Below are 21,783 nucleotides of genomic sequence, written 5' to 3'. Positions count from 1 at the left end.
AATTAAAATAAAGTTAAAAGAATGGGGAAAAACAAAAGAAAATATGAAAAACTTTATTATGAAAACAACTAACGTGAAAATTAGACATCATATTTCAAGAAATCATTAAGGAAAGCTAGTCTAACATCCTTGAACCAAAAGATAAAATATAAATTAGGGGAAAAAAATCTACCTATCACCACCTAAAAGAGATCCCAATATGAAAACTCCCAACAATATTATAATCAAATTATAGAACTTCTAAGTCAAAGAGAAAATATTTTAAGTAGCCAGAAAGAAATAATTAAAATATTGTAGAGCCACAGTCAAGATCACACAGGCTTTAATAGACATTAAAAGAGTGGGTTTAGGATGATATTCTAGAAGACAAAAAAGCTGAGATTGCAACGAAGAATATCCTACTCAGAAAAATTGGGCATAATAGTTTAAGGGAAAAAATGGATATTGATGATGTTCAATAGGTAATATTTAAGCATTCCCGATTAAAAAAACAACAACAACAATAATAAACTTGACTTTGAAATGCAAGGCTCAAGAGAAGCATAAAAAAGGTAAATATGGAAGAGAAATTAAAACATTTCTGTATGGAAAGAAGATACATATATCTACTAAGCATAATATACTACTAATTGTAATGTTAGGATAGTTAGGATTACACATAGAATAAGAATATGAAAGTGAGTCAATCATATTGGGATAATTTTTTTTAATGGATAGATGAGAAAGAGAAATGCTCTAGGAACATGTTGGCAAGTCTATGGCACATGTGCCAGAGTGTGGCTGGAGCGATTCCCTTCCCCCTCTCCCCACATGCCTGCAGACATCCACCCCTGTACCTAGGAGCCCAATGGGAAAACTTCCTCCCTCCCCTGTGTGAATCTTAAAATTTCTCAGACTTGTGAATCTTAAAAATTCTCAGACTCTACCTTAGAACATTTGGTTAGGACCATTCCCCTTTTTAAAATAATGAAGGGACTTTGGTCAGGAAGGTGGGAACTTTAACATTACTCTAACCATACTTAGACAGTGCCTTAGGGGAAGATAAAGTTGTAAACTCCTTACTGAACAATGAAAAGTACTTGACCCATACTTAAAGTAAAGCTAAAACCCTTAAGCTGGGTCTATTTTTAGATCTAATTAAAAAAAGGTGCTAATTACCTATGAAGGCCAAATTAATCACTAAAAGTTCAAACAAGCTTAGCAAGAGGTGTGCTGTTTTAGTCTACCCAAAGAAAGGTGATAACAGGTGTGAATTACTCAAAAGTTTAGTCTACTCAGGTATGAATTAAGAATGATCAGTCCTTTGGAAAATGTCTACTGTGATTGGTAGATGTGAAAACTTAGGGGAGGTGACATAGGAGAAAATTCTCTTTAAAAGGAGGTCAGAAAGGCCTCTGAACTTAATTCAGCTATGGAGCCTGAACTGGAGGCTGGTCTCTGTCTCGTTGGCTGAAAGGAAATGCAGCCTTGGAAGCTGAAGTGGAGCTCAGGAGCTGAACTGGAGGGTCTCTCTGAACACTAGATCTTGCTCGGAAAAATCTTGTGGTGAGTGGATTAAAGACTGACTGGTCTCTCTTAAAGCCAATGGCCTAGGCCCCTTTTCTCATTATTTCCTCTTACTCTCTCTCTCCATTTCATTAATTCCTTAATTTGTATTAATTAAAATCTCCATAAAACCCAGCTGACTTGGGTATTTCATATTTGGGAATTTTTCCCATGGTGACAACTTTATTTTTGATTTAACTCAAGACACTGTCTGGAAACCATATTTTCACCGTCATAGTTTATGGCAAACACTCTTTTTTCTGTAACACCTGTTTGGAGTAAGGTGGGACGGCACTCAGTCTCTGAAAGGTTCACCATCATTACCCTAGGAGAAGGGGGAGAGAGAGGATGAATATTTTATGCATAATATAATAAAATGTACAATAATAATATAATGATATATGATAAAATAGAATAGAATATATATAATCACATAAAAGAGGTGCACAAGGAAATGCTTTTGTAATGGAGAAAATAGAAGGGGCCAGCAATGTTTAAACTTCATGAACAACTAATTTGGTTTAAAAAGGAAATAAATATATGATGTATGTATGTATGTATGTGTATATATGTATATGTATATACATATGTATATATGTATATGTACATACATACATAGATAAAAATATTTATTCATTTCAATTGTTAATAAAAATCTATCTTATCCAACAAGAAAGTATGATGGAAAAAAGATAAGATAGATAGAGAGTGTAATAAAATGGAGGGCAAATAAGAGAAAAGAGTGACCAAAAATAAAATAGACTCAAGAGTGACAGGAAAAAAGAGAAAGAGAAGATCAAACAAAAGAAAATAGAATGAAAAGAACTGCATAGTTAGTAATCATAACTGTGAATATGAATGAGATGAACTCACCAATAAAACAGAAGAAGATAGCAGGATATATTAGAAACCAGAAATCAACAATCTATTATTTTTTAAGAAATAGAGAAAGAAAGAAAAATAAGAGGCTGGAACAGAATTTGTCATCTAAAATTAAAAAAAAAAAGTCAGGGGGCAACAATCATGGTCTCAGACAAAGCAAAAGCAAAGACAAACCTAATTAAAAGGGATAAGCAGGAAAACTAGATCTTGCTAAATGGAACCATAGACAATGAACTAATATCAATACAAAACATATATGCACTAAATAGTATAGCAACCAAATTCTTAAAGGAAAGGTTAAATGATGTATAGGACCAAAGAGACAGTAAAACTATACCAGTGAAGGACTTTGGGCTTTCCTTATCAGAGGTAGATAAAATCAAATTATAAAATAAGTAAATAACTCAAGGAGATAAACAGAATCTTAGAAGTTAAATATAAACCTCTGGGGGAAACTGAATAGGAATGGAAATTAATAAACTGTTTCCTCAGTTGTGCATTGCATCTTCACAAAAATCAATCATGTATTGGAACATTAAAACCTCAAACAAAGGCAAAAAGATCAAATTTTTAAATGCACCCTATTCAGACTAAAATGTAATAAAAATTCCTTTCAGTAAAGGGCTCTGGAAGCATAGAATAAAAGTTAATTAGAAACTAAATAATCTAATTGTAAAGAAAGAGTGAATCTAAGAAAAATTATATAAACAATATATTATTTTATTAAAGAGAACTACAAGACAACATTTCAAAATTTTGGGGATTCAGACAAAGCAATAGCTAATAGGAAATTTATATCTTAAGTACATACATCAATAAAAAAGAGAAAGAGGAAATCAATGAATTGGGTATGTATCTAAAAAGCTAGGTAAAGAACAAATTAAAAATCCCCAATTAAAAACAAAAATGGAAATATTGAAACCATAGGAGAGATTAATAAAATTGAAAATAAAAATTTTAACTAAGAAAATAAAACTGAGAACTGGTTTTATGGAAAAATAAAATAAATAACATATTCATTCACTTGATTTTTAAAAATTACCAGTACCAAAAATGAAAAGGGCAAATCCATTATCAATGAAAATGAAATTAAAGGGATTATTAAGAGTTATTTATCCAATTATATGCAAGTAAAATTGACCATCTAAATGAAATAGATGCATATTTTACAAACATATAAACTACCAAGATGAACAGAAGAGGAAATAAAATCTTTAAATAGTCCTCTCTTAAAAAAAGAAATTAAATAAGCCATCAATGAGCTTCATAAGAAAAAATAATCCTCAGGATCAGATAGATTTACAAATTAATTCTACCACATATTTAAAGAACGATTAATCCTAATGTGATACTAACTGTTTGAAAAAATGCAAGTAAGGAAACCTACCAGATTTATTTTATAACACAAATATGGTTTTGATACCTAAATCTAGGAGAGCAAATACTAGAGAAAGAAAGATATAGACTAATTTCCTAAATGAATATTGATGTGAATTTTTAAAATAAACTACTACCAGGAGATTATAGCAATATATCATAAAAATCATATACAATGACCAGGTGAAATTTATACCAGAAATGAAAAGCTGATGTAATATTAGGAAAACTATCAACATAATTGGCTACATCAATAACCAAAAAAATCATATGATTATATCAATAGTTGCAAAAAAAAAAAAGCTTTGGCAAAATACAACATCCATACCTATTAATACTTGAAAGCACAAGAATCACCCTCTCAAAAAATGATAAGTAGTATCTATATAAAACCAAGAGCCAACATTATCTTTAGTGGGAATAAACCTAAGGCATTTCTAATAAGATCAGAAGTAAATCAGTGATGTCCACTATCACCACTACTATCCAATATTGTACTAGAAATGCTAGCTATAGCAATAAGAAAAGAAAAAAAATTGAAGAAATTAATATTGGCAATGAGGAAACAAAACTGTCACTCTTTGTAGATGATGTGGTGGAATATTTAGAGTACCCTAGAGAATCAACTTGAACTAGTTGAAACAATAACCTCAGCAAAGTTTTGAGATATAAAAGTAATCTACATAAAACGTAAACATTTCTAAATTTTACCAAGGAAGCCCAGGAGCAAGAGATAGGAAGAGAAATTCCATTTAAAGTAACTGCTGGCAATATAAAATATTTAGAAGTCTACCTGCCAAAAAAAATTCAGAGATTATATGAACACAATTCAAAACACTTTTCACAAAAAGAGTTCTAAACAACTGGAAAAATATTAGTTGCTCCTGATAGGTTAAGCCAATGTGATAAAAAATGACAATTCTAAGCTAATTTACTTAGTGCTATATTGATCAAAATACCAAAGAATTATTCAATAAAAATGGGATAAAGAGTAACAAAATTCATTTGGAAGAACAAAAAGTCAAGAATATCAAAGGAATCAATAAAAGAAAATGTACAGGAAGGCAGCCTATCAGTTTCAGATTTAAAACTATATTATGTGATCATGGAACAATCTGGTACTGACTATGAAATAGAATAGTAGATCATGGAATAGGTACACAATACATAGTAGTAAATGAGTAAATGACTGTAACAATCTGGTATTTGATAAATTCAAGGAGCCAGCCTCAGACATTTGGTAACTATATAATACTAGGAAACTCACTTATCTGTTTAATTCAATTTTCTCATCTGGAAAATGGGGATAATAATCATACCTAACTCCAAGTGTTTGTTGTGAGATTATGTTTATAAAAAGCTTAGCACATGCCCAACATATAGTGGGTACTAAATAAATTCTAGCTGTTATTATAACTATTATAACAATGCACATGAGGTAGCCAACACCAATGCTAAATAATGGGAGAAAGTAGGATTAATTTGAGGAACAGATGAGTCCAGCTTTCAAATGTATAAAAGGAAGTTAAGTGAAACAAGATATGTTAGACTAGATTGTGACAAGTCTTAAGTGCCAGCTGAGAATTTTATGTTTTATCCTATAGTCACTGAAACTTTTTAAGCACAGTTGTAATATGCTAAGACTTATTCATTAGGAAGAGTTTTTTTGTTTTGGTTTTTTCCATGATGGATCAAAGCAAATAAAATCTGGTCATTTCATAAATAGAAAGGCTATCCAGATTTATATAATTTCTCCAGTATAGCTGTAGAAAGACACATAATATAACTATTGGCCATTGATCTCATCATCATCTCAGCACAAGGCATGTTAAAAAGAACTCTAGTCAACAACCTGAGCATTCAAAGTTTCCAGGAGGTGAAAAGGTGAAGGAAGGAAGGAAGGAAGGAAGGAAGGAAGGAAGGAAGGAAGGAAGGAAGGAAGGAAGGAAGGAAGGAAGGAAGGAAGGAAGGAAGGAAGGAAGGAAGGAAGGAAGGAAGGAAGGAAGGAAGGAAGGAAGGAAGGAAGGAAGGAAGGAAGGAAGGAAGGTCTACAACTCCAGGGCTCTACCAGGTAGATTGGACATTTCCAAGAAAATCTGGCTTCTGAGCTTATGTGATATGACCCCTGTTTAAGAGCACTTTGTACTATGGCCCCTTTTTTCCATAGAAGGAGGTTTCCATCTTGGTCAATGAGTTCCCTAATCTCTAGTACATATTGGCCCTCTATGCAGTGGAATATGAGATAGTGTCTTATCCTGCTCATTACTTGGTAAGGTTCTTGAGGGCAGAAATTGCTGTCATTTACTTTCACAGATCTCAAGGTAGCAGAGTAAAGAATCCAAATCCTAAGGTCAGGGGAGACAGTATTGGAACCCTGACTTTGAAACTTGACAGTTTAGGACCCTTGGCAAGCAACTTAGTAAAATGGATATAATAAAAGTTATGTTCCCTATCCTACAGAATTGATGAAAAGAAATTACTTTGTTGACTTTGAGGGATCTTTTTTCTTTCTGATTTTTCTATTTACTTTCTTCTAAATTAAATTTTCCTCAAAGTTTGTAACATTTGTGCAGAAAGGTGACAGAAACCACCTCTGTAAAATCTGCCCTTGATCTAATTGTATTATTTTGACTTTTCCTGAAAATGTGAGATATAGGCAGGTAACTTCTCATGAATACTTTTCTCATTGTAAAACAATACTTGGGAGACTAAAGTGAGAATAGCTAACTAAAAGCTGTTAATGTTGGTTCACGTGTTTTCCCTCTTCCTGAACTGCACAATCTGGTCAAATCTAATTATTACAATATAATGTGGTTGGGCACACTTGCCAAAGAAAATGGAATTAGATTGGGAGTGGCACATGAGAGTCAAACTTTTGCATGTGACAAATATTAAAGGAAATACTCTCCAGCCATAAAGAAAAACAGTGGCTAAGGTTTGTTTTTTTTGTTTTGTTTTGTTGTTGTTTTTCATTTTGCAAAACACAGATTTCACAATACAAGAGATTAAGTGATATTAGGCCTTCACCATTGAGTCCTTCCTTATCTGTTGTTTGATAATGTGATGACAGTGTTTTGGTTCCTGGTTCTGAAAGCTGAACTTGGCATTTACAGTACAGTATCATGTTAGCTGGGAAAGAACATTCACTGCGTGGTGAAATATGACATGCTTTCGTAGGCATTTTGTATCTCTGACTCATTCAAGCATTCTCTTTTCTAGTGGCTTTCTTAGATGTGTTTGTGAACGCCCATGGGATGAGAAGGAACTTAGACAAGGAGATCTGAAGACCCTGTCATTTTGTGATTTTAATGGGACACTGGGAAAACAAAACATTTCCAGGTCTGGTTACCCAAAGTTCATCAACTCTGCAAAACCAAAAAAGGAAGGTCATGTTAGTGGTAGGTGATTTAAAGTCATACAATCTGATCTTTAATTGTATGCATGTAAATATTGACAGTCAGGATGGCAAAGTGAATAGGGCAACTAGGTGGTACACTGTGCCAAGCCTGAAGTCAGGAAGGCTCATCTTTCAGAGTTCAAATCTGTCATCAGATATTTACTATCTGCGTGATGCTGGGCAAGTCATTTAACCTTGTTTGCCTCAGTTTCCTCATATTTAAAATGAGTTGGAAAAGAAAAAGGTGAACCACTCCAATGTCTTTGCCAAGAAAACCCTAAGTGAGGTCAAGAAAAGTCAGACATGACTGAATAACCAAACAACAACAAAAAAATACTGACAGTCAGTACAATATAGCAAAAAGTTTGGGCCTTTGAGTTCCAGTTTTGTCTCTGATGTAGTAGCCATATATGATTATGGACAAAACTTCATTCTCACTCTCCCTGGGCAACTTTCTAAGATGATTATTTTCCCCAGTAGCATATAAACTCCCTGAAAGCTAAATGTTTTGTCTCTTTCTAGTTTTCTCCATATTAGAGTACCTAGCAAATAGAAGAGACTATAATAAATTAATTATATTAATTTATTAATATATTATATAACAATAATATAGTAATCATTTGAGAAGAGTTGCTGATCCATATGCTTAGAGGGAGTTTCCATAATAGAGGGATTCCTATATGAATGAAATCATAGATCAGGGGCAAAAGAAAACAACCAACTAACCATGACTTTCCTCTCCCCATCAAAAGTTAATTGCCATAGATTATGTACTTTGCTAAATCCATTAACGACCCTTGTGTGAGAGGGGGGGAAAATGATTAAGTCAAGCTAGAGATTGTGTTTTTAAAGATATGAAAGTTCCATGGATCCTTAGATTTGGGCAGTATTATATAATAAGAGACAAATGCTCATTCATTAGTAGAAAATCTACAGATCCAGTTCAGCAAAGCATCAGCAAGTGCCAAAAGTCAGGGTTACTAAGAATGTATATATAAAAGATCCAATAGGATACAGATTATAGGAGTCTGATTGTTTGAGCTCTCTGACTTAGCTGCTCTCCTCTCTTCCCACTTGCTTCTCAACATAGACCCAGGCTGGATCTATTTATTTTGCTGATTTCTTATGGATTTCCAGCTTTCCATCTTGGGACTGATGTATACAGCTCCCTGGGTGACATCCATTCCTTGCTTCATCTAGTTTGTACTAGTGGCCCATTAAGTCAATCAGTGGTCTAGACCCCTGTCAGAGCCATGTCGCTAATTTGCCAGAAAGACAGAGAAGGACAGCAAGGCAGCCCCCCTGGCTTTGCCCTGTCTCTGCAGCTAGATGTGCAGGAGCAAAAATTTCCAACAGACTTAAAACAAAACAGCAGGTCTCCAGTGCCCCCTTCACGACAGTCCACCAGTCAGTGGGTAGGTAGCTTTGGTTTTCTAATGCAGCCACCAGACTCAACTTCATGAATATTTCAAAATTAAGATGGCAAACTGACTTCACCAACACAGCAAGCAAGCCCATAGTGATGAGGCTCTGAACCAGAGTAGAGACTCGACATATGTATGCACTTCTGAGAACCCACATGTCGATTTCTGCCCTTGTTAGTTACGGATGCTGCTGCTACCACCACTGGTATTCAGGCCTCGAATTTCACGGCCATGAGCTCCAAGGGGGCTGTGGTTATTATTACAGTGTTTGCTGGAGCAAACATCATAATTGAGGTTATCCTAAATTACTCCCTGTTTTAAGTTGCTCATACCTCTACCAAAAACTTATCCTTTGGGACTAAAAATGTTCACATTGCAGACCAGCCATGGATTTTTATGGAAAGATTAAGTAAAATACACTCAGCTGCTTGTGAGTTTCAAAAGCACATTGTTCTGATTTGAAAAGCAATTGAAAAATCTTTTTTGGGTTCAGAGAAAATGACTGGACTTTAAAACTTTCCATGTGCCTAGTTTTTGGTAGTGGAAAAATTTCATGCTTAATGTAGAGACTAAAAAAAAATGTTTAAAGTGATTTGAGAAAACCTCCAAGAACACGTTCAGTTAAAAAAAAAGCCATCTATGACAGGAGTATCCCCAGCCAAGCCAATGTGCTTCTCCCAGATTTCCCAGGCCTTGCATGCTTATTCTTTACCCTGGTTTCCTCCCTCTAACTTACTGAGCCTCTCCCAAACCCAACTTTGTGCCACCTCACATGATGTACTCACCTACAAGGAAGAATTCCAAAGATGGAGGCACATGGGAAGAAAGGAGGGAAATTTTTGAAACCTGGGGAAATGTGTAAAGCCTGTAGCAAAGGCTGAAACCCAGCTGCTCCTACTTAGGAGATGAACAGGTGGGCTGACTAAAGAAGCAAGCAAACTATGACACTGGGGAGTCTTCTTCTGCTGTTCCCCCAAGCAGAGGCAGAAAGAAATTCAAGTCAGATATCCAGAGCTGGCATTTTGAATTTTTAATCTGAGATCTGTCATTATTACTGCATTTGACTCTCATTTCTATTTTAATACTACTATAATCTAGTTTTTGTATTTATTTAAATGTATATGTGTGTGTACAATAGATGCTGACTACTATAATTCATAATGGCATTACTCAAACAAGGTAACATATAGAATTATTATAGTGATGAGAGTTAAATGAATAATAAATACAGATCTAAGAAATAAAGGCATCCAGGTGGCTCAATGCTGAAAGGACTTGGTGCTTTGACATGATATATTGGTCATTGAACAAGAAGAGTCACTGAGTCAGTGGGCTTTTAAAAAGAAATAATTCCAATCCCATAACATTCTCTCTCTCTCTCTCTCTCTCTCTCTCTCTCTCTCTCTCTCTCTCTCTCTCTCTCTCTCTCTCTCTCTCTCTCTCTCAGTCTCTCTCTCTCTCTCAGTCTCTCTTTCTCTCTCTCTCTCTTTCCCCTCCCTTTCCTTCTCTCTGTCTCTCTGTCTCTGTCTCTCCCTCTCTCTGTCTGTCTCTCTGTCTTCCTCTCTCTTTACCTTTCTGTCTCTCTGTCTCTTTCTTAACTCTCTGTCTCTGTCTTCTCCATCTCTCTCTGTCTCTGTCTGTCTTTCTCTCCACTCACCTCACCACTTCAGCTCTTCAAGTGGAATCATTTGAAAGGGGCTTCCTATGTATAAGAGGTTAAAGAATGTGAAGAGAGGTTGCTTTCTCTACCTGGACTTCATGGTGACTGCTCCATATTAGAACTAGAAAAGTCAGTTACCTAACTTTAAACCTAGGCCTCTGACTACACCCTTTACTTTGAGCTTTTTAGCAAGATCTCCTTCCTATTATAATGCTACTATAGTATAGTTGTAGTGTACATTTATGTATATAGTTAGACATATATGTGTTGGGTCCTATTTAGTTTTTCCAGTTTTTACAAATACTGCCAGTATTTATGCATATAATGACAACATTGATACATATGTATATATAGTATTGTGTATATATAAATGTCTGTATGTGTATCATATATGTGTGTATACAGATGTAATTACACATACATACATACACAAAGACATACAACACATACATATATGCTTTATAGCAGGATCTCTGAACTTCTCTAATTCATAAAGCCATCTCCAAGCTCTGGATATGTGCATCTGAGGACCACTACCCATTTATTGATAAATATATAAATATGTGTGTGTCCATTTGGTAGTTTCCAATATAAGAATATGACTTATTCTTGAAAGAAACCCTTTTTTTTATTAACAACTCCTCACCCCTTCCTTGTCATATGGGGGACACAATAAACAATTAAGGAAAAGGCACCTAATTAAATTGAGTTATCTAAAGAATTTAGAAGAAGAACTTCCTTTGTCTTCACAGTCACATGTCCATTTAATCTCACAGAATCCTTAAGGTATAAGGTAAGGGACGATGGCAGAGTACAGCATGATGCTTTCTCACACTCCTGATACCTTCTACAAACAACCAAAAATAACTCCACAGAAACAATTCTTAAAACAGAAAAAAAATGGACAGGAGTCAGGAGTGAAGCTGAAAATCAAGGAATAAGTAAGGAGGAAGATTTCTGACTTCCCTGGGATTAGGAAGAGAGCAAACAGAGTGATATCAAAAAGGTAGCCTCTAGGGGCAGGATTGGCAAACTCATTTTCTTTGCTGAACCCTGGAACTTGCATCCCAGAGAATACCACTTGTATCTTCAAGTAAAGGGCTCTGGGAGCAGCTATGTCTGCTGTGCTGGCTTGGGAAAATCCTGCTTGTCCATCGTTGAGGACTGAAGAAGTAGATACCACAGAGTCTATGAACACCAGGAACTAAGAGCAGGAACTCAAACTTAGCTGTTAACAAAGAAGGGACTTTAGAGGTACAAAGAACTCATCTAGATACCTGTTCAATCCTGGGCTGCAATAGTAAGAGAGGAGAAATGAGGCAGGACCTCACACTGGTGAGTGTGGTGACTGAAGGACTGGGACCTTGTCATCTATGTCCATTCCCAGGATAGTAGAGTCCCTGGTTGCTTCCATAAGTGAAGATGAACTGTCTGATTATACTTGCATTGGCAGAATTGCTGGCAGGCTTTCAATGGAGCACCTAATGTTGACCATGGACTGGGATTTGAAAAGGATACCAGGAGTACATACTAGGAACCCTGGGACTCTAGCAAAAAATTAATAATTAAGTCAATTGGCCTGGTCATTGAAGCTTAAAATAAATGAATAAAAATGAGCAAGCAAAGGAGAAAGAACCCATAGCTATGGAGAGGACAGAGAAGACCTCACCACAAACTCAGAGGAGAGTGTAATAAAAACACCTATTTCAAAAACTGCAAAGAAATGCAATAAATGACCACAAGCTCAAAAAGAGCTTTTGGAAGAACTTTTAAAAAGACCTCAAAAACAATACAAGAGAGGTTGAGAGGGAAATTAGGGGAAAAAAATGAGCCATGGAATAATTTTTTTAATTATGAAAGAAAGATGATCAAAATCAAAAAAGAGATCCAGAAACTCACAGTAGAAAATATTATATTAAGAACTAGAATTGGGCACAGGGAAGCTAATAATTTCCTAAGCCAATAAAAATAATAAAGCAAACTAAAAAGGAATGGAATAATATAAGAGAATATGAAACATCTTATTATAAAAACAACTGATCTACAAAACAGATCAAGAAGAAACAATATAAAAATAGTTGGAAGTCCTGGAAAGTTATGATGAAAAAAAGAGTTTAGATAGCATACTCCAAGAAATTATTAAGGAAACTGCCTACAAATTCTAGAATCAGAAGGTAAAATAGAAATTGAAAGAATTCATTGATCACCACCTCAGAGAGACCTAAAGATGAAAAAGTATAAGAGCATCATGGCTCTTGGTTTAAGGAGAAAATACTATAAACAACAAGAAAAAAATGAATACTGTGGAGATCCAGTAAGAATAACACAAGACTTAGTAGCTATAACATAAAAGCACACAGAATTTAGTAAAGCAAAAAAAATTGGGCTTACAACCAAGAATAATATATCCAGCAATCATGAACATAATTATAAAAGCTTTAAAAAAAGAACCTACAAAGGCAATAAAAGCCTAAATATAATCAACCCAAAAGGTCAAATTGTTTGATTCCTGTATGGTAAAATATCATCTATGACCCCTACTGGGAATAACATCATTTCCTGAGTATTTGGAAGGGGCATATATGGATGAAAGGCTTGAGGTCAATATGAATATAATAGAATGAACAAAAATGGTGATGGAATAGACCAAGAAGAGATAGGGTAGAGTAGCTATCTCATTTAAAGGAGGAATGAGTAGAGGAACTGTCACAGAATAGGGGATAAAGAGGTAGAGGGCTGGTAGTAATAGAAGCCTACTAGTGTCAGTCCTGGGGATAAAAAGATAACAACATACACGATTAGAAGGGTAAAAATCTTAATGTCTAGAAAAACAGGAGGGGTGGGGGATGGGTTAAGGGAGGGCCTGGGAGTCCCCTTGGGAGACTGAAGGAATAATAGAAGGACAAGGGAATAAGTAAAGAGAGGGAAGGGAGGAATAACTAGAAGGAAGTACATATCAAGATGTAGGGGGTTAAGGTGAGGAGATAAGGGAAGGGACTCTTAGGACAAGAGAAGTGAGGCATTTTTAGAATAAAATTCATATCAAGAAGTAGGAGGGCATGATTGGGGGATAAGAAGTGGATTTTGGGAAATGTAGGCCAATTTGGAAAAAGGAGATCAAGAGGAGAGAATAAAGGAGGGTTTTTGGAAAGCATTGGAATTGGAGAGATATTGGTTGAAGAAAATTGGATATCTGAGGAGGGATATAGCAGAAGGAAAGGAGAAGAAAAAAAAACACTAAGGAGGAACAAAGTAGATGGAAATGCACAGCTAGTACATTGAGAGTAAATGGGATAAATTCAACCATGGGAAGAAAATGGATACCAGAAAGGATAAAAAATCAGGAACTAACAATGTGTTGTTTATAAGAAGCACACTGAAAATAGAGATACAAATTGAGTAAATGCAAGGGGGTGGAATATAATATTCTATTCCTCAGCTCATCCAGAGAAGGCAAGAGTAATAGTCATGATCTCTCACAGAGTTAGGGCTAAAATGGATATAATTGGAAGGATCGAACAGGTTAACTATATTATATTGTGGAGTACTACATATAATTAAACATTATCAATATTGAACCTGATTGTACCAAGAGTTACAGCATCCAGATATCTAAAGAAAAAACTAAATGTGATACAGATGAAAATAGATAATAAAATAATAATAGCAGAGAAATTTAATGTCCCCATCTCAGAACTAAAAAAATCTAACCAAAAAATAAATAAGGAAGAAGTTAAAGAGATTAATAGAACCTTAGATAAGCTAAATATTATACCTATCTGGAAAGCTCCCACACAGCTGCTTGAGGCTAATAGTAGATCTAAGCCTGAATGTTCACATAATTTAAACATAGTTTCTAATGGGACAACAATGGTTTAAAAGAGCATAAATATTTTGGAAAAGTCTTACTTTAATATTCATTGTACTGTGGAGGTAATCCCACATTCTTGAGGGATTATGTCCTTTGTAGAAAAGTAAACTGGAAAGACTTGGTTTTGGGAAGAACATGGTCCTGGCAACAGATCGTGATGGCACCTAGAGACTAGACTAGTTCAATATAGCCCTGGTAATGTATGTTAACTGAAAACCAGACAGATTAAAACTGATCAAATGAAATACCGATAGAAACAGAGAAACAGGTAAAATATTTCTGTAGTAGATCAGCTATGAATTGTTTTTTAGAAAACAAAATTGAAATATACATTGAGTTGTAAATCTGTTCCTTCTCATTGACCTAGGGATCCCATTACTAAAATTAGATCCTACAGGTATTATTGAGAGGATAAAAGCCATGTATGTAGGAAAATATTCATTGAAGCTATATTTGTTACGACAAAATAACTGGAAATACTACAAACACAATGATGGGAGAAATGGTTGAATAGCTTATGATATTTGAGTGTAATGGATTGTATTATTTTATTAGAAATGACAAATATTGGAAATATAAAGAAAATAAAGGAACTATATGAAGGGATAAAAGAAAAATAATAAGAATAGCACAGAATATTAGATTTAAAAAAATAACAGCCACAAAATCAAGAGAAAAAAGTATCCAGGTAAAACAAGTCCAAAGGGAACTCAACAGCAGAGGGCATTTACATTAGCACATATATAATTTACCTATTTTAAACAAATTATAACCAATATGGAGTTTGTGGTTTTGTATATAATTGTTTTATGCATTTGTTTATTTAATTTTTGGTGGTGGTAGTTACTAAGTATATAATAATAATTTTTTAAAGGTCCAATGTACAACTCCTTCATTTTAAGTATAAGAAAACTGAAGTCCAGAGAGAACTTGTCCAAGTTCACCCAACCTCAGGGAGAACCCAGTTTTCTTCCTCTCTACTATGCTGCTGTTTCATTGTTGGAAGAATCTAGGAACTGCTGAATGTTCTTTGCATGATTCTTCTAATAAATCAAAAGGGCTTGTATTAAATAGTTGAACAAAACTAAACTTGATGGCCATAGCTAACATGAAGCAGAGGGATAAGATGATTGTGTAAGCCAGGAAAAAGTCCAATTAGGTCATTTGGGAAAGTGAAGAGAATTTGCCAGAATTATTCAGATAATTTCCTCATCCCTCTCTGATTTTCATTGGCTATAACTCATTATCCAAAGACATACAATACACACACACACACACATACACACACACACACACACACACACACACACACACACACACACACAAACTAGAGAACATGACATAATGGATAGAGTGTTGACCTTAGTACCAGGAAATACCCAAGTTCCAGTTCTACCTTGGACATATAATAAAAGCACAAGCACCCTGTATGAGCCAGGCACTATGCTAAGTGCTTTATAAATATCATCTCATATACCCCTCACACAACAACTAAGGGGAAAGAAGAGGTTAAGGGACTTACCTAGAGTCATATAGCTAAAATTATTAATATATGAGTAAGTAAGGAGTAAGTATCTGAGACTGGATTTGAACTCAAATTTACCCTGACTCCAGACTAAACACTCTATTTACTGTTCCACCTAACTATATAACAACTGAATGTCTTTAGGTGTGTCACAGCCTTTAGTGTTCTCTGCAATTCTCTGAGCATAAATTACAGAGAAGGTGCTGCTGATCTGCATTTTAGGAATTTACTAATTTATAAATTTCCTATACCAAGGAAATCATAGGTCCAGGTCCTATCTTCTTCTATCCACTGACCTACCTACATACCCATCTGTCTACTAACCTACCTATATCTATCTATCTATCTATCTATCTATCTATCTATCTATCTATCTATCTATCTGTCTGTCTGTCTGTCTGTCAATCTGTTTAACTAGTCCAATACTTCAGTAGACTTGTTTCATAAACAAATCTCTAACTCTGAATATGACAACCTATCCACACCTTTTTGTTCTTGTTCAATAAAATTATTGTCCTTTTCCTCTGACTCCAAAGTAAGTGTTTATCTACAATGCCTCTCTTGTATGTATGTAACGATATATGTATACATGTAAGCACATGTGTATGTTTGAGGAAAAGTTAGAGAAAGGTAAAGGCATAAAGAGATAGAGTCAGAGACACACAGAAACAGAGACAGACAGACAGACAGATAAGGTGGGGGAAAAGGGGAGAGAAGAGGAAGGAGAAGAAAAATAACTATAGATGATAGCTACTGAATGGGAAGCAAGATAGCTCAGTGGAGTCAGAAAGTTCTGGGTTCAAGTGTGACTTCAGATATTTATTAGATGCTGGACAAGTCACTTGGCCCTGTTTGCCTCAGTTTCCTCATCTGTAAAATAAGCTGGAGAAAGAAGTAGAAAACTCCTGTATCTTTGCCAAGAAAATCCAAAATTAGGTAAAGAAAGAGTTGTACACAAGTGAACAATAATAGCTACCAAACTTACTGTTATTGGTGGCACTGTTGTTTTAAAAGATTCATAAGAACAACTAGGTGGTTCACTGAATCTTTAAGAACCAGTCCTTTAGATGAGAGAATCTGGATTCAAATTTTATCTCAGAAACTTCCTAGCTCTGTGACCCTGTAGAAGTCACTTAATCTCAATTAACTAGCCCTTGCCACTCTTCTGCCTCGGAACTGATATTTGATATTGATTCTAAGACAGAAAGTAAGGGTTTTAAACAAACAATAAAATAAATGACTCGTAGGCTTATATGGACTCAGTTTGTTTTTTTTTCTCTCTTTTTTAATTTTTTTCCCCATTTGAATTAGTTTATTTAGTCAATTTAGAACATTATTCCTTGGCTGCAAAAAACACATTATTTCCCTCCCTCCCCTCCACCCACTCTTCCCGCAACCAACATGCATTTTCATTGGGTATTACATGTGCCCTTGATCAGAACCTATTGGTGTTTGCACTAGGATGTTCATTTAGAGTCTACATACCCAATCATATCCCCCTCAACCCATGTAATCAAGCAGTTGTTTTTCTTCTGTGTTTCTACTCCCACAGTTTTTCCTCTGAATGTGGATAGTGTTTTTTCTCGTAGATTCCTCCAAGTTGTTCAGGGTCATTGCATTGCCACTAATGGAGAAGTCCATTACATTCATGGACTCAGATCTTAATATTGATGATATTCATTTTCCCCAACTGTGCTCCTTAACTGTTGCTTCTATTTCCCCTGAGTAATACTGTTCTTGCTTTAAAGCTTGCTAGAAAATCAGTCATATAGTTCCAAGATAAGACCCAAGAGCTCATACTTTGTGCTTCTTTACAAAATGCTCCCCAAAGATGCCCAAATTCCATAAAGGAAAGATTGTCCTTAATTGTCCTTACATTCCATCATGTTTTGTAGCATTTTATTATACAGAGCTCATGACTTCTCACTAAACTAATACCTTTTTTGGTGTTCCTCCTCCCAAAATGGACTTAGAATATCATGCACTTCAGAGATGACTGTTGTAAGTATGTCCTTCAATCAAAGAGATCTCAAGTGTTGATTTCACTAAGCACTTCTCTCCTTGAGCCATTCCTCCTTCCAGTGTCCCCAAACAAATGTTTCTTGTTAAGTGAAATTTATGTTATATCCCTTAAGTTATACAAAGCAGAATAGGCGGGCTATATTCCTTCATCTAGGAGTGACATAAAATGCCCTAGTAGACCTAAGAGACCTAGGGACAACTTTAAACATATGTCTATACATATGTCAAAGATCCACAGGCATGCCTGGAATTCACTTTGGTGAACTGAACAACAAGCCCATTAAGGGCCTCTAAAGAAGTTCTGGGAACACTTTGTTTCAGACTCTTTGATAAGGACTAACACTCCAGGAGGAGGGTAGGCTCCCCTTTTCATGAAGGAAGAGAAAGTCAAGACAGCATTGAATATCTCTGCGATATCATCACCTGTGCTCTTGCCTAACCTTGGGAAGGTAAAAACCCACCAAAACACACTCAACCCTAGAGATGCTTCCTGATTTTTTTCCCCTTTTTGTTTCCTGGTGAGCAGATCATATTGATCATATTGATCTACTTAAAGCAAACAGAATTCTTTAGCTCTTGGATTCCCTAATGGATGTATAAAAGGACTTTTGTAGATGAGAGTTTGATAGCAAACCCTAGGGTTTCTCTTTTCTCTGGCCTTACCTTTGCCTGTAAAATTAAGAAGACTGTGTATGATGAGAAGAAGCAGTAATTACAACAACAAAAAAGGCATCATTAAGTATAACTTAATTTTTTTAAGTATGTAAGATTATTACATATTTTCTCAATGTTAATGATGTAAATATGCAAAAGTTCAGTTATTTATGAGTTATAATATTTCTTTCTACTCAATTTTCTTAACCCCCCTGATAATTTTATATTTTTAAAGTTCTAAGCACTTTGAGGGCAGAAATAGTTGTGTTTTTGTGTTTGGAACCTCAGTACTTGGCACAATATCTCATTTTTAGTACGAACTTAATATGTACTTATTTGAGCAATCAATCAATCCACAGACATGCATTAAATGACTACTATATCCGAGACACTGTGCTAGTCATCTTTGGTATTACAAATATAAAAGCAAGACAGCTCCTGAATTTAAGAAGCTTATATTCATGAATGAATGAATGAAATGAAATGAATATGCAGATTGTAAGCCCTTATTTTTTGTGATTTTTCTCCATGTTTGTTTTTCTTCCCAATGGGTAGTACAGATCTACCCAAGAACCTAGAGGGCTTCTTCTTGTTCTAATAGTTCTAATATTTCAGGGCTACTAATGTACCCCTTCAATTGCCTTTCTGTTCTCTCTCACTTTCTATACATGAATGACCCAATTTCTTTTCTGGTCATACCTATGCTTTCTACCTGTGATGGTGGACCTATGGCACAGGTGCCAAAAAGGGCATGCAGAACCTTCTCTGTGGGCACACTGACAGTCACTCACTAGTGTGTTACTAGAAAGTCATAGGTACTCGAGGAAGAGCTGTTCCCCTCTCCTTCACCATGTGCCTGAGGACATTCCTTGCTTCTCCCAACCATCTGCCCAGCAGCCAATGGGAGTGCTTTCTCCCTCCCCTGTCTGGGGTAATGGGGGGCAGGGCATAGTACTCAGTCTCTGGAGGGGAAGCATGGCATTCAGCCTGGAGGGTGGGATGGGAGCAGAGCACAGCACAGCATGGCACTCTGTCTCTAAAAAGTTTGCCATCACTGCTCTATATTATCTCTAGCATAGGGACTTCTAGGTCACTCAGTGGATTGAGATCCAGGCCTAGAAACAAGATGTCCTGAGTTCAAATTTGACCTACTTCCCAGCTTTGTGAGCAGTGGCAAGTCATTTAACCCTAATTGCCTAGCCCATATAGACTATTCTGACTTTGAACCAATACTAATATTGAAGTCACTAAGATGAAAGGTAAATTTTTTTTTTTTAATGTCTCCTGAGCCACTTCTAGAGGGCACTTTAAAACAATAAATGGAAAAATGCTATAGCCTCCCTAAACTCACTGTGCATCCATCATACCATTGCCCTTTGAAATGTTTTTAAATTTTATGCTCCTGAGATTATGGTGTTCCAAAATTCATATCTATATAGAATTAGCAGATGACTGATGGAAAAAAAGAGGGTATTTTAGAAGCACTGTGTAGTTTCCTAGTAAAATCCAATCTGATCTCTTCTTCTGAGCACAGTTCATTACCCATGCTCAGTGCTGATCCACACTGACAGATGAAATGTTTACTGAACTATGTGTCATCTTGGGCAATTCACAGTCTTCATCCATTTTATTTCTGTAATGAGGATGGTCAAACTCAATTCTTTTTCCTTCTTGTGGAATTCCTTTAGAAAGTTTTGGGAAATGTTGTGGGATTTCACATGACTTACAAAACCTTCCTCATATAGTTCTTTTTTTTTAACCCTTACCTACTATCTTAGAATTGGTTCCAAAGTAGAAGAGTGGTAAAGAGCTAGGCTATTGGAGTTAAGTGGCTTTACCCAGGGTCATACAACTAGGAAGTATTAGACCTGAACCCAAGATCTCCCCTCCCTCTCTAGGCCTGGCTCTCAATCCACTGAGCCATCTAGCTGCTGACCCCCGTCTGATATAATTCTTAAAAATAATTATAAGGAAATTTTCTGTCATCTTCCATACCCTTTTTCTGTTATCCCAATAAATAATTTTTGTGAATTAGAATACAGAACCAAAATATAGGTAATTAAAAACATAATAATAATGCTAATAGCAAAGCACACAATTTGGTATCTATTCCAGTTCATTAATCTAGAGGTTTTAAATATTGATAAGTGATAAGATGTTGTTAACTATAATAGTTTCTCCAGCTATTAATACAAAATTGACAAGTATAGAAGAGTTACTCAATATCAAATGTTCAACTTCTTGTAATTCTGATATGCAGTTACCACTATTAATTATTTTTGCATTGGTCAATACCATATTGATCTATTTCTTGAATTCAGTCTGTACCACCTCTATTGACCCCACAAATTGGGGTGTGAAGTATATATGCTAAGAGAAAGGAGTGCTGTGTATATTCTTTGGGAGATTCTGTTTTCATTTGTATGAAAATGTATAGCTTATTATCCTGTACACCCAAAGAAGTTTAAATTGGGCCCCTCCTAGAAATGAGAAAACGTTGCTAATTTGAGTTATGAGAGCTAGACCTTAGGGTTAGGAAAATGCTATCTGCATCATTTAACTTGTTTGTCTCAGTTTCCTTCACTGTAAAATAGCATTTACCTCCCAATATGGTTGTAAGGATCAAATGACCTACTATAGTGTAATATCAAATGAACTTAGCATAGTTCCTGGCACATGGTAGGCACCAAATAAATACTTGTTCTTTTGTGACAATATAAATCTGACCTCCATATAAAACACAAGCAAAATTTGTCTCCTTACTTTGTAATTATCCTATATGTATTTTTCTATAAAGGACATGAAAGTCATTAAAGCCCAGGCTTTTGAATATATATTCAAGGCTTTTCCCCAAGCACTTTCATCCTAACAGTGTTTCTTCCTCTCACACCCTTATCATTAGCTAGGAGAGTTTTCTAGATCAAGACAAAAGAAAAAAATGCATCTAGCTAAATAGAGTCAACTAGTAAACAATTACCCTTCAAAACATCACAATTGATTCAACAAACATTTATTAAGCATCCCAAAGTATTCACTAATTTAAATGCAGGCTAAAGATAGAGATAGAGATTACTGATATCATTTCTGTCTTCCACCAAGCTTATTTCTAGTTATAAATATATTATAGTGAAATTCCTTACTTGAGCAAGTTAATCTTTGACCAGGAAGTTTAGGAGAACTCAAACATCACTGAATCCTACCTGGAGGTACTTTATATATTGGTTGTTGTTGTTCAGTCATCTCTGACTCTTCAGGATGCCAATTTGGGGTTCCTTTTCCAGTTCATTGTACTGAGGAAACTGAGACAAACAAAGTTAAATGACTTGGGCAGGGCCACACAGATAGTAAATTTTCCATTTTATATAGATTTTGTTCAATGTAGTTGACCATCTAGATGAGCATAGTTCTACATTCTAATGGTACATA

The 21,783-nt window shown here is 35.4% G+C and overlaps 1 long non-coding RNA gene across 1 annotated transcript in view; it reads right to left on the bottom strand.

The window, feature by feature from the left end:
• Positions 1-21,783, bottom strand: part of LOC103094255 (uncharacterized) — a 36,888-nt gene that overhangs the window by 14,333 nt on the left and 772 nt on the right. The window contains exon 2 of the long non-coding RNA XR_464069.3: positions 21,558-21,656. This is a non-coding gene — a long non-coding RNA (uncharacterized LOC103094255). The remainder of the gene's footprint in view (positions 1-21,557; positions 21,657-21,783) is intronic.

Source organism: Monodelphis domestica, chromosome 3 (assembly GCF_027887165.1).
Source record: "Monodelphis domestica isolate mMonDom1 chromosome 3, mMonDom1.pri, whole genome shotgun sequence".
NCBI classification, from domain to species: Eukaryota; Metazoa; Chordata; class Mammalia; order Didelphimorphia; family Didelphidae; genus Monodelphis; species Monodelphis domestica.
Note: the sequence above shows the minus strand (reverse complement) of the source record. Positions and strands in the feature narration are given on the sequence as shown.